Source organism: Ranitomeya variabilis, chromosome 5 (genome assembly GCF_051348905.1).
Source record: "Ranitomeya variabilis isolate aRanVar5 chromosome 5, aRanVar5.hap1, whole genome shotgun sequence".
Classification (NCBI taxonomy): Eukaryota; Metazoa; Chordata; class Amphibia; order Anura; family Dendrobatidae; genus Ranitomeya; species Ranitomeya variabilis.
In genome coordinates this window covers 337,105,726-337,119,195 of record NC_135236.1, presented here as the reverse complement: position 1 = coordinate 337,119,195, position 13,470 = coordinate 337,105,726, and the positions used below count along the sequence as shown (strand labels likewise).

The following is a 13,470-nucleotide window of genomic DNA, read 5'->3' as shown; positions in this document are numbered from 1 at the left end:
GAATCATAGTGGCAGGTCAGTTTTAGCATTTAGTGAACCTAGCAAAAAAGCCAAACAAAAAACAAGTGTGGGACTGCACCTTTTTTGCAATTTCACCACACTTGGAATTTTCCCATTTTCCAGTACACGAAATGGTAAAACCAATGATGTTGTTCAAAAGTACAACTCGTCCTGCAAAAAATAAGCCCTCACATGGCCAAATTGACAGAAAAATAAAAAAGTTATGGCTCTGGGAAGGAGGGGAGCGAAAAACGAACACGGAAAAATGGAAAATCCCAAGGTCATGAAGGGGTTAATGAAATCCTGAAACACAGCTGGCGCATTGGTGAAACCAAAGGGCATAACCAAGTTTTCAAACAAGCTCTGAGGTGAGAAATGCCATTTTTCACTCATCCCCTCCCGAATCCGAATAAGATTATATGCTTTCCTGAGGTCCAACTTGGAAAACCACTTAGCCCCAGACAATTGGTTAAAAAGATCAGGGATAAGCGGGACAGGGTAAGTATTTCTCACCATAATTTTATTAAGTTCACGAAAATTGAGGCAAGAGCGTAAACCACCATCTTTTTTTTTTTAAGAAAAAAAAATCCAGCAGCCACAGGAGAGACAGAGGGGCAGATGTGTCCTTTATGTAAACTTTCAGAGACATACTCTCTCATAGCGGAACGTTCCGGGCCAGAAAGATTGTACAGAAGGGCCTTGGGCAATTTAGCAGCCGGAAAGAGATTGATAGTGCAATCACAGGAACGATGTGATAAAACCTCAGCCTCTTTTTCAGAATATACGTCCTTAAAATCCTTCAGGTACTTCGGATTACCATCCAGATTAACGGACGACACCAGTACAGTAGAAAGACAACCTTTAGAACAAGGAAAAGACTAGAAACAATGGGATGAAACTGAGTGGGAGAAGACACAGATTAGATATTAGAAAAAACTTTTTGACAGTTAGGGTGATCAATGAGTGGAACAGGCTACCACGAGAGGTGGTGAGTTCTCTTTCAATGGAAGTCTTCAGAGGCTGGACAGCCATCTGTCTGGGATAATTTAGTGAATCTTGCTTTGAGCAGGGGGTTGGACCAGATGACCCAGGAGGTCCCTTCCAACTCTACCATTCTATGATTCTAACAATTAGGCCCCCATTTTACATTATCCCGAGATTCCCATTTAATAACAGGATTGTGTAACTGTATCCAGGGGAATTCCAACACCAGTCCCGCTGGAAGATTGTCCAGAACATAACATGAGATGCGTTCCTGATGCAAGGAACCCACCTTGAGGAGGAACTCCTCCGAGACAAAATTAACAATGTTTTTAACCAGCAGAGTCTTATCAATAGCAATGATATGAATTGGTGTTTCAAGCCTAACTGTCCCTATCTGACACTTAGACACCAAGCATGAGTCAATAAAGTTCATGGATGACCCACAGTCCACGAAAGCTTAAGTGGGTGTGAAACAATCCCCGTAACAAAGTTCCACCTCACACAAAATTTTTTGACATGAGGAAAAAGGTACCCGAGAGTCTGGGTGATCTCCTCTGCAATCACCAAGACTTAGGCATTTCCCAGCAACTTGTTAGTCAGTGGACAAGAGGGGCAGTCCTTTTTCCAATATCCAGGATCTCCACAGAAAAAACAATCTCCCCTCTCGTCGTCGCCTTCTCTCCTTCAGGTTGGTGGCCCCTACCTCCATAGGTTCAGTATAGGGTACCACATCGGAATTAGCCAGATGGAACGGAGTCTCCTATTGCATAACACCTCTTTCCCGCAACCTCCATTCCATATGAATGGCCTGAGTCATAGCCTCCTCCAAGGGGCTGGGTGGCGGATCGAGAGCCAGAGCGTCCTTAAAGGGAACCTGTCACCTGAATTTGGCGGGACCAGTTTTGGGTCATACGGGCGGGGTTTTTGGGTGTTTGATTCACCCTTTCCTTACCCGCTGGCTGCATGCTGGCCGCAATATTGGATTGAAGTTCATTCTCTGTCCTCCGGAGTACACGCCAGCGCAAGGCAATATTGCCTTGCGCAGGCGTGTACTCCGGAGGACAGAGAATGAACTTCAATCCAATATTGCGGCCAGCATGCAGCCAGCGGGTAAGGAAAGGGTGAATCAAACACCCGAAAACCCCGCACGTATGACTCAAAACTGGTCCCGCCAAATTCAGGTGACAGGTTCCCTTTAAGATGATTTGACCGTCCTCTCCTGAACTGACATCTAAGTGCAGAGTCATTCCAGGTCACTACAGTGGCCCACCGCCTGAACTCAGAGCAACACCATTCGGCGGTGCGTTTACCCTGGAAGAGACCCATGATAGTGTCCTCTGCCACCCCGACCCGGTCTGGTTAGTAAAAAATCAGTCCTATAGCCTCAAAGAACCTATCCACAGACACACGTTCAGGGGCAGTTGCAAGTAACAAAAGAGTCCAAGTCTGAGGACCCACCCGGAGCAACGAAATAATTATCCCCGGGGCGTGGCCTGGACTGCTATGGCGTAGGTTGTGCAGTGCTGGAGCTCCTGAGGGAAATCCTCTATAATCAACTAAAATCGCCTAAAAAACGTTTTTATTGTCAAATCTTTAGTTGGATCTTATCCAGTGCCTCATCTGGGTCACTATGATCCGAAAATTATTTTAATTTTACCACATAAATTTTAGAAATCAGCCCTAGGAAAGTTTGGGCCTTCAAACTACAGGTTTGAGGTAATCCAGCCTCAGGAAGCTAATACCTTCTAACAAGCGGCTCAGCTAATAAGCCAAAGGACCTGAGGTAAAAAACATCAGATTTTATTATAAACTCCCTCTCTGGCTTTGGTAGTGAGGAGGAGGGAAGTGACAGCTACAGGCACACACTGTGGAGCGGTCTCTGCACAACTGCTGCTCCCTCCCCTATTGCCTGGGGATATACCGCCCTGTGCTCATTAGCAGAAAGTGCTAAGCCTCCCCGGATTGAAAGACGGAGGCAGAAGAAAGCGATCCAAAAGCATCGGGGGAAGTCCCGCAGTGACGTGATATCAGCTCCACACAGAAGCCGACGCTGACACTCCCCCGGACCTTGGAACAAAAGGCGGGAAAAGACGGCCGCCATTTTATTGGTGGACAGCGACAGATTAGAAGGCGCAAGAGACCAGCGTACACCAGCGACAGCAAAGAAGAAGATCTGCGCTGGTCAACACATCGCAGGCTCCGGATCCAAGCACCACCGGACTCAAACAGCGGTAAGTTCCGGCCCCCTGCTGGGAACGAAAATACACCGGCGGTCCGGCGAGGAAGACAGCGACAACCGACGGCTCCCGTGCAGGACAACGGTGGAACCACGCAGACAGCCATCTCTGCAGGAGCGACTGGAAGACTCCGGTGCAGCATAAACTGCTGTTGAAACAGCTAGGAGCCCTGCAGGGCTCACAAAGCAAAAGAGCTATAGCCTACTATATCAGTCTCTCGCAGGATCTAATCCAGGTAACTGGCTATTTTAGTGAAGCTGACTGGGAAGTCCTAAATTCAGTCATATTATTTGGAGAGTTTTATTTCTACCCTGGTTCCTTCCTTATTAGCACATGTCTCTAGGAGAACAATCAGTTCTTGAAAGATACTTGTTTGTTTTGGGCAATTAACCTGCACACTTTAACAAACACAAAGTGTTATATAAGCATGCTCTGTTAGGAAAAATCTATTTTTATGCCCCAGTGTTAATCTGCACTTTTTAATTCTCAGGTGCTAGGTATTATCTAAGCATATTCTTCTGTAATTACTGTGAAACTATATACGCCACCTGTTGACACAGCTAATTGCTTTTTTATATTCGGATGATTGCTATTACCACACTCACAGGGGTAGTTCCATAGTTGCTCCCCTTTTGCAGCTTGAGACCACTTTGTGGGGATTTTTTATTTCACAGGGCTAGCCTCACCAGGATTATCCTGAGATCAACATAGAGGACATTGTCTGCAATTCCAGCTTTGCTTGGGGCTACTATTTGTGGAAAATCTTTAATCTTTATTCTGAGACCGTCCTAGTAGACACTCTCTGCAAATCAGGCTATTGCTTGAGGATAACAATGAGCAAGAACTCGTCTAAACCCCAATTCTTAAACATGGCCTCATCTATACCTCAAAAACCCCAAAGGTACAAAGGGTCTGGGCACAATCCATCAAAGGATTTAATAACCACAATAAGTCCCAATAGATCCAGGTCTCCTTTAAAAGACTATGAGGAATTAGACTATGATAAACTCCCCAATTCAAACAGAGTAAAAAATAACCTCCCAAACACTTTTGTAGAGATGGACTCATCTACATCTTTAAAGAGGAAAACTCCAGGGGCTATAGGAGAGAAATACGCCACTCCTAATGATTCATCTGACGAGGTCTCAGAGATCTTCTCTCCTAATACAAGCCCCGCCAAGCCAAAACCAAAAAAAAGTAATCCAAACCCCGACGATACTCAAGGATTTGATATGAATTCTGTTGGGAAACTTCTGTCTAATTTGACAGAAAAAATGGATAAGTTTGAAAACAGCATGAACGAAAGGTTTGATAAGCAAAATAAAATGTTCAAAGAATCATTATCCCTCCTCAGCAATAAGATGGACAAATTTGAAGATAGAATTAAAAAGATAGAGGAGAGGCCAGATAATATATCAAAAGTAAATAACGACATCATCAGAGAGATGCATAAGCTAAAGCTTAAGGTAGCAGATCTGGAAGGCCGGAATCGGAGAAATAACATCAAAATTAGGGGGATTCCTGAGAATATAGGCCCAAATAAATTGGAAGAGTACACCAAGAAGTTATTCAGAAAAATAATCCCTACCCTGACTAATCAAGAACTAGAAATAGACAGAATCCACAGGTTGCGAAAACCACCCACTATTCCTAAAGATCTACCTAGAGACACGTTAATGAGAATCCATTTTTTTCAAAACAAAAGAAAAAATTCAAAATTACTTTAAAGAAAATAAAAACTTCCCTGAGCCATTCGAAAAACTCAAATTATATGCCGATCTCTCCAGAGATACGATCGAAGGGAGGAAAGCTTTCCAGAATATCACCATACCTCTCAGAGACAATGAGATCTCTTATAAGTGGGGATTCCCGCTAAAATTACTAGTAAATTACAGAGGAAATGTTATCGCCCTAAACTCCCCAGAGGAAGGCAGGGACTTCTTAAAATCCATCAATATCCCATTATATTCACGACACAAAGTTCACCCTGATTCTGAAAGCAAGACATGAAAGGGTTTTGATATATTTATATTGAGTGATCTAAATGGGAAAACACCCGGGTACAATGCAATACCTTACCCTAGGATGTCTAAATATTCTATTAATTTGTTATTGTTAGTAACGAGTTTATGTATTTAATATATTGAGTTTATGTTCATCAACAAAGAGGATGTTGCTCAGGAGCGAGTAACACGGACTTTTTCCCCCCAACAGGTGAAGTCAGGTTCACCGCAGTGGACCACTTCAAGTGGACATTACAGGTTATTGTTTATTGTTCTTACTCTTATTTAACGTTTATAGGTTTGTTAATCCTCACAGGTTTGCTTGTACACAATGAGTCTAAAATTATTATCTTACAACGTAAGAGGTTTAAATAGCCCACACAAAAGACACACCCTTTGGAGTGAACTAATTAAAAGCCATGCCGAAATAATTTGTATACAGGAATCCAAATTCAAACACACAGATAACCCAAAATTTTCGCATACAAACTTCCCATATATCTACAAGTCTGACAACACAAAAAAGAAAGCCGGAGTGGTCACCATCATCAAAGGAACTATCTCATTTGAATTTCTGGAGGAGATCAAAGATGCTAAAGGGAGATTTCATATTCTTGTTTGTTCTCTGAATAACCAGATTTGCACAATTGTTAATATCTACGCCCCCAACACGGGTCAAATAGGTTTCCTGAACAAAGTAAATAAAAAAGTCATGTCAGTCAAGAGAGGTGCCATGATTTGGTTAGGAGACTTTAATATGGTTCCGAATGCAAATATGGATTCCTCCAACCCAAATAGATACAGACCAGACACTTTAGACAATTGGATACATCAAAATGAATTATTTGACATCTTTCGGTGCCTAAACACCACTTCAATTGAATTCTCCCATTTCTCTGACCCTCATCAATCAGCGTCAAGAATTGACTTAATCTTATCAGATATCTTTACGCTCAACAAAATCCATAGAATTACTATAGAAAGGAAAACCTTCTCGGATCACTCCCCAGTTTCAGCGGAAATTCAAATTGGCCACACGATTAATAAAAATCCACTATGGAAATGTGACGCTAATCTATTACACAACCCTGATCACAGATCAATAATAGAAAAATCATTAACAAATTATTTCACAGAAAATTCACCTACTGAAACAACCCCATTCACCCATTGGTGCGCCCATAAAGCGGTCATAAGGGGCATCATGATCCAAATCTCTGCAAAAAGGAAAAGAATGTTTAGGATCCAGATTGAGGATATTCAAAATAAAATAAAAGATAAAGAAAGCGAACAACTAAATTCAAACCCTCCATCTACTCAAATTAAAACAGAGCTACTAAAACTCAGGCAGGAGCTCAAGAAAATCATATTTTCATCATACCACACCATGGTCAAAATTTCCAAAATGAAGCAGTATTCCTCAATTAATAGGCCAACGCGATACATGACTAATAGAATGAAAAAAATAAGACAAGTAAACAGGATCACCAAAATACAAACGCAAAATGGTACAACAGTATCTCATCCCCAAGATATAGCCAACTCCTTCGCAGATTATTACAGCAAATTGTATAGTTTACATTCCCAACCTTCCACCCCACATCCCAATATTTCTGACATCGAAAAATTTCTGACCTCAATTGACCTTCCAAAATTGACCCACGACGATTTAGAAAACCTAACTTCCCCATTCTCCCAAGAAGAAATCGAAAAAACTATCCTCCAACTCCAGGATTTGAAATCGCCAGGCCCAGATGGTTTCGGAAACGAATATTATAAAACTTTCATTAAATTACTCTCCCCACATCTACAAAATCTTTTTAATATAGCTAGTTCCTCAGGTAATTTCCCAGCAGAAATGTTAGAATCGACAATTATTTTGATCCCCAAACACAATTCCGACTTAACCCTTGTTAAAAATTACAGGCCAATTTCCCTAATTAATACAGATCTGAAGATTTACTCCAAGCTAATAGCAAATAGGCTCAAATCCTATTTGCCGTCATTGATTCATGGGGACCAGATGGGTTTTATTACGGGTCGTCAAGCGCCAGATGGCACTAGAAGACTTATTAACTCAATCAAATTGATTCATTCCTCTAAAGTGCCAACGGTAATTATAACTCTAGACGCCGAAAAGGCTTTTGACCGACTAAACTGGCTTTACTTAACATCAGTTTTACGGAAATTTGGGTGTAACGAAAAATATATCAACAGTGTCATGGCACTCTATTCAAGGCCAAAAACTAACATTTATGCAAACAATTATTCCTCTACACCATTTGATATTTCAAATGGTACAAGACAAGGTTGCCCCTTATCTCCGCTTCTTTTCATTTTATCAATGGAACCACTGGCGCAATCAATTAGGCAAAATAATAACATAAAAGGTTTACAAACGCGAACACGTCATTACAAGATCGGGCTTTTTGCTGACGACCTGATGTTTACCCTGACGGATCCCTATGAGTCAATTTCTGAGCTACAAAAAAACCTTCAATTTTTTTCAAATATTACCTTCTTCAAGATAAATGAAAATAAATAAAAAATATTGCCATTTTACTTGATGGAATCAGAAACAAAGAAAATTGAGGACATAGCTTCATTAAGTTGGTCAGAAGGAGACTTAGACTATCTAGGTACAATCATCTAAAAAAACTTAGACACAATAATGAAGAAAAATCTGGACAAACTCTTGGAGACTATAAACAAGGACCTAAATTTCCTCGGCACCAAAGATCTCTCATGGTGGGGCAAAGTATTGGCAATAAAAACTCTTATCGTCCCAAAAATTTCTTATATATTGAGAACACTCCCCCTAAAAGTCAACACTTCCTACCTGACTAGTATTCAATCCACAATTAATCTGTTTATTTGGAATAAAAAAAGGGCCCGCATTCCCACAAACATTTTATATAAATGCAAGGAATTTGGGGGCACAGGCCTACCAAACATAACGGCTTTATATTTATCGAATTTAATAAAACAAAGCCAGTACTGGTTTATGCAAGAAGACTCTCCGAACTGGCTTGATCTTGAAATTGCACATAACCATAATAAATCACCTAAAGAATTGGTTTTTGACCATATTCTAAACAGACCTTGTAATGCCTACGCTCATCACCCTATCTTTTCTCCCATTATATACGCCTGGGACAAACTGTCTAAACGAAAGAGAGGATCCAACAGGAAAATCCTTCTCCACAATACCCCAATAGAGATTATCATGCTTATCCAAAATATTAACCCCTCTCCCATATGGAGAGACAATGGGATAAAAAAAATTAAATGATATCTACGATGGGGTTAAATTTCTCAGCTTCAGCTCTGTAAAACAAAAATTTTAAATTCCCTCCTCAGCCTTTTTCCCTTATTTGGCACTGAAGGACCAAGCTCAAAACTTCATCACAAACAAACCAAAAATATCTGAAGCAATTATTAAATTATTAAAAAAAACCAAATATCATCTATTTTGGAGCAACAAGCAAATATATCGGTGGTTTAACAATGATACACAATTTAATAAGTTATCTCACATGACAAAATGGGAAAGGGATCTGAATACAACGTTCACTCCAGAACAGTGGGAAAATGCGATCTACTTTACTTACGCCTCAAACATCTGCATGACATTGAAAGAGGCCTACTATAAAATAATAACAAGATGGTACTATACTCCGGCTCGCCTTTCTCATCTACCGTCAGGAGGATCTCCATTGTGCTGGAGAGAATGTGGAGAACACGGAAGTTTGCTACATGTGTTTTGGACATGCCCCCGGGTGAAACCCTTATGGAGACAGGCCATAAAATTAATCAATAAACTATTAACAGACAACACTATAGTCACCCCTGCAATGGCCTTGTTGTCATTGAACTGGGAAAGCACGGACACAAATGTGAGATCTATTATAATTCATATCTGTCTCGTAGTTAAACAAATTATAGCCTTCCATTGGAAAAATCCGATCTTACCGGCCTTTACCGAAATTATAAACCAAATTAACCTACATAAAACATATGAAGAAAACTTCGCAATAGCAAACAATTATTATAAGAAATATGATAGGAAATGGAAGAAGTGGGTTGAGGTAGACTCCAACTTATCGCATTAAAAGGAAAGATGGTGGTTACCGCATACCTGTGAGGATAAAATATGTTAATCTGTTAAAATTGTTAATAACTATCAAATTCTGTTATGTCTGGACAGCGTGTCCACAAAGTTGTACTTACCTTTTCCCAGTCCCATTTCCCTTACCTCCCTCCCTCTCCTTACCCTTATTCCCTTGAGAGCTGATTATATGACTATCTTTGCATGTTAATACTAAATTTCAAAAGATACAATAAAAATTATTTGAAAAGAAATAATTATCCCCACCCTTTGACTCTCATCCCCAGAGGATCGGGGTCTCAGGGAGAAAAGTAACTTACAACTCTCCCTCAATAAAACAAAAAGAATGGTATACAGCAGCATCCTATCAATCAAAAATTCAGTACAACCTTTTTATTCAAATCATGCTTGCTGTCAACCATGGACACTTATATAGATCAGTCGCTCATAAGTTAAACACAACGTGGGTGTGGGAACCACATATACGACCAAAAGATTCAGAAGATCTAGAAAAATTTGTTATTACGTAATCGAGAGAGAAAAAATGGAGTTGATGGGGAAAGTGTGCAAAACAGGCAAAAGTGCAACCGTGCAAAAAAGAAGTTTTGACCAGGACACACCACAGTTAGTGTTCATATGTAACAAGATTGTAAAATATAATAGTCAGCATAATGGTAATGAATATGTGAGGTCAAATATCCTACCTATAGATGATATTGAGCAGATAATGAGCTACCAGGATGTTATAATATACAACTGGATAAAAAGTGCAAGAATATACCAAATATAAATAAACCGTTGCCTAAAGTTAAGCTACACAGAGAACCTTGCAAAATGTTTAAATCACTTATATCTATCTCCTGGTCATATATCCCTAACTGCTCATATCTACTAGAATATGCCCCTATAGTTATATTATCACAGACATATACCTGACAACTAAGTCTTCATATTTAGGGAGCATCATATGAAGGTATTATCTCAGAGCCAATGGCACTACGTGTGGGAGTCCAGGTCAGCGCCTCTACCCCGATGCGCGTTTTGGAGACTTGCTCCTTCGTCAGGTGTTTAACTCTGCCTGAATGTATGGAATTTCTCCTTCTCTCCAGAAAATGTATCAGGGAGCCTGACCGTAGGTTCAGGAGCGTGGAACGAGACATCTATGGGGTCCGAGTGCCTACAGGCAAATTGAGAAATAGAACCATGATTAGACCTAACCATCTTAGAGAGCTCCTTTTGAAGCTGATGATGAGAAGTGGCCAGGGCTCTATGTTCAACAGACGAATATTGCATCATTTGAGTCAGGCTAGACATCTGATTCGCCAGCTTGCGAAGTGGATCCATAAAGAGAGGAGTAAAGAAAAAAAAACTGTCAATGGTCAGTTATAATGTCACGCTGCAGCTATGCAGTTAACTGCAACTTCCACTACTGTAGATGGCAATAGAGTGAAAGGATAGTAACAAGTCTGCAAGAGCAGACCTGCAGTGCTGCAGCGAAGTTACCACCAGGTAGCAGCAGAATAGTCAAACAAGCCGAGTTAAAACCTAGACCGTCATGCAGTACAAAGGGCAAAAAACAAGCACAGAGTCAGTGGAGAGCCAAAGTGTCAATACCAGACAAAAGGCAGGAGTACCAGGGACCAGAGGCAAAGTCAAGTCAAACACCGGGAAATCCAACAGCAATCAGGAAACACTAAGACAGGATGGGCAGGGAAGGAGGAATAGATATGGGCTAGGTCAGAAAGTGCAGCAGGACCAATCAGGGTACTACCAGAGTCAGATACACATGCCGTAGGCAGAAAATATAATTGACACCGCCTTCAGGATGCAGCAGGGCTAAATAGCAAACCTGAACCCAGAATGAGGCAGAGCAAAGTAAGGGTATGTGCACACGTATTCTCGAGGTCTGAGGATTTTTCCGCAGCGGATTTGTGAAAACTGCAGGTAAAAGGCACTACGTTTTACCTGTGGATTTCCTGCAGAATTACCGCAGATTTACTGAGGTTTTTGTGTGGATTCCACTACGGTTTTATACCTGCGGTTTTCTATTATGGAGTAGCTGTAAAACCACTGCGGATTCCGCACAAACAATTGACATGCTGCGGAATGTAAACCGCTACGTTTCCGCACGTTTTTTCCGCAGCATGTGCACTGTGGATTGCGCTTCCCATAGGTTTACATTGTACTGTAAATGCAAGGGAAACTGCTGCGGACCCGCAGCTGCGGAAACACTGCGGATCCGCAGCAAAATCTGGAGCATGTGAACATAGCCTTAACCCTTGACATGATCAGTCTGGGAAAAGGGCAGACAGGACTCAAATACCCAGACTGGATCATGACAGTACCCTCCTCTCAAGGGGAGCCACCGGACCCTCAGGTTTTCAAGGATAACGTGTATGAAATGCCCAAACCAGACTAACAGCATGGAAGGAATGCGCCAGAACCCAAGATTGCTCCTCAGGACCGTAACCCCTCTAATGGACCAAGTACTGAAGCGAACTGCGAACCCTCTGAGAATCGACAATCTGTTCAACTTCATACTCAGTCTGACCATCTACCATGACAGGAGGCGGAGGGGATGGCGACACAGCAGAGGAAGGTACACATGGATTAAGAAGGGACTTATGGAATAAATTGGGGATCTGAAGCGACGGAGGTAAGCGTAAACAGAAGGCAACTGGGTTGACAACCTCAATTTACCTCGTAAGGGCCAATAAACCTAGGACCCAGCTTAATGGAAGGAACCTTCAGTTCAAGTCAAGTCTGGATCATGAAACTTATTTCATGCAATAAAATGCAAATTAATTATGTAAAAATCATACAATGGAATTTTCTAGATTTTTTTTAGATTCTGTCTCTCACAGTTCATGTTTACCAACGATAACAATTTGTAGGTGAGAAAAACATACAAAATCGGCAGTGTGTCAAATATATAACTATGAGTTGAATCCAAAGAACACCATACCTACTATAAAGCATGGGGGTGGCAACATCATGCTTTGGGGCTGTTTCTCTGCAAAGGGACCAGGACGACTGATCCATGTATATGAAAGAATGAACGGGGCCATGGATTGTGAGATTTTGAGTGCAAATTTCCTTCCACCAGCAAGGGGATTGAAGAGGAAACGTGGATAGGTCTTTCAGCATGATAATGATCCCAAGCACACCGCCAGGACAACGAAAGAGTGGCTTCGTAAGAAGCATATGAAGGTCCTGGAGTGGCCTATCCAGTCTTCAGATCTCAACCCCATAGAAAACTTTTGGAGGGAGTTGAAAGTCCGTGTTGCCCAGTGACAGGCCCAAAATATCGCTGCTCTAGAGGAGATCTGCATGGAGAAATGGGCCAACAGACCACCAACAGTGTGTGCCAACCTTGTGAAGACTTGCAGAAAACGTTTGACCTCTGTTATTGCCTACAAAGGATATATAACAAAATATTGAGATGGACTTTTGTTAATGACCAAATACTTATTTTCCACCATAATTTGCAAAATAAATCTTGCCAAATCAGACAAGGTGATTTTCTGGATTTGTTTTCTCATTTTGACTCTCATAGTTGTGTTCTACCAATGATGTCAATTACAGGCCTCTGTCATCTTTTTAAGTGGGAGAACTTGCACAATTCCTTGCACTTGCACATCCCTGACTGTGGTTCACTTTCTAAAATGAAGCCTGTTTGTCTCACAGAAGTAAGTGTGCAAGTGGAGGTTGCAGACCTCCTGGATTGGGTGGCTTTGCTAAAAAAATAAGAAGCTGAACTCTATGCCGAGTGAGCAAACCAGCACTATTGTATGAACTTTTTACTTTATGCTTCACTTTGTGCCAAACAAATAGAAACAGTTCCTGTGATACCTCATATTGCTACCAAGTGAGTAGCATTGTTACATTTGGTGTTAGTAGTTTGGCAGGGTTCCCAGGGAACATGTATAACTGCTACAGAAGTACTGCATGTCATGGATAAAGGCAGCTGTAAGCCATAGAGCAACTTTGGACAGAATGGAGGACCTGATTAAACACCTGGTGCAAGCCCAGTAATAGCTACAGCAGCAATAGCTGGCACAACAGGAGACAAGTAAGCTGCTTATGCAACAGCTCCAGCAGCAGCAGATTGAATTACTCAGAGAGGCGGTTCGTGGCA

General features: G+C 41.3%; 1 long non-coding RNA gene across 1 annotated transcript in view; it reads right to left on the bottom strand.

The window, feature by feature from the left end:
* LOC143773654 (uncharacterized) overlaps positions 1–7,435 on the bottom strand; it is a 370,734-nt gene extending 363,299 nt beyond the window's left edge. The window contains exon 1 of the long non-coding RNA XR_013215281.1: positions 6,669–7,435. This is a non-coding gene — a long non-coding RNA (uncharacterized LOC143773654). The remainder of the gene's footprint in view (positions 1–6,668) is intronic.
* Between the last annotated feature and the right edge of the window lie 6,035 nt (positions 7,436–13,470).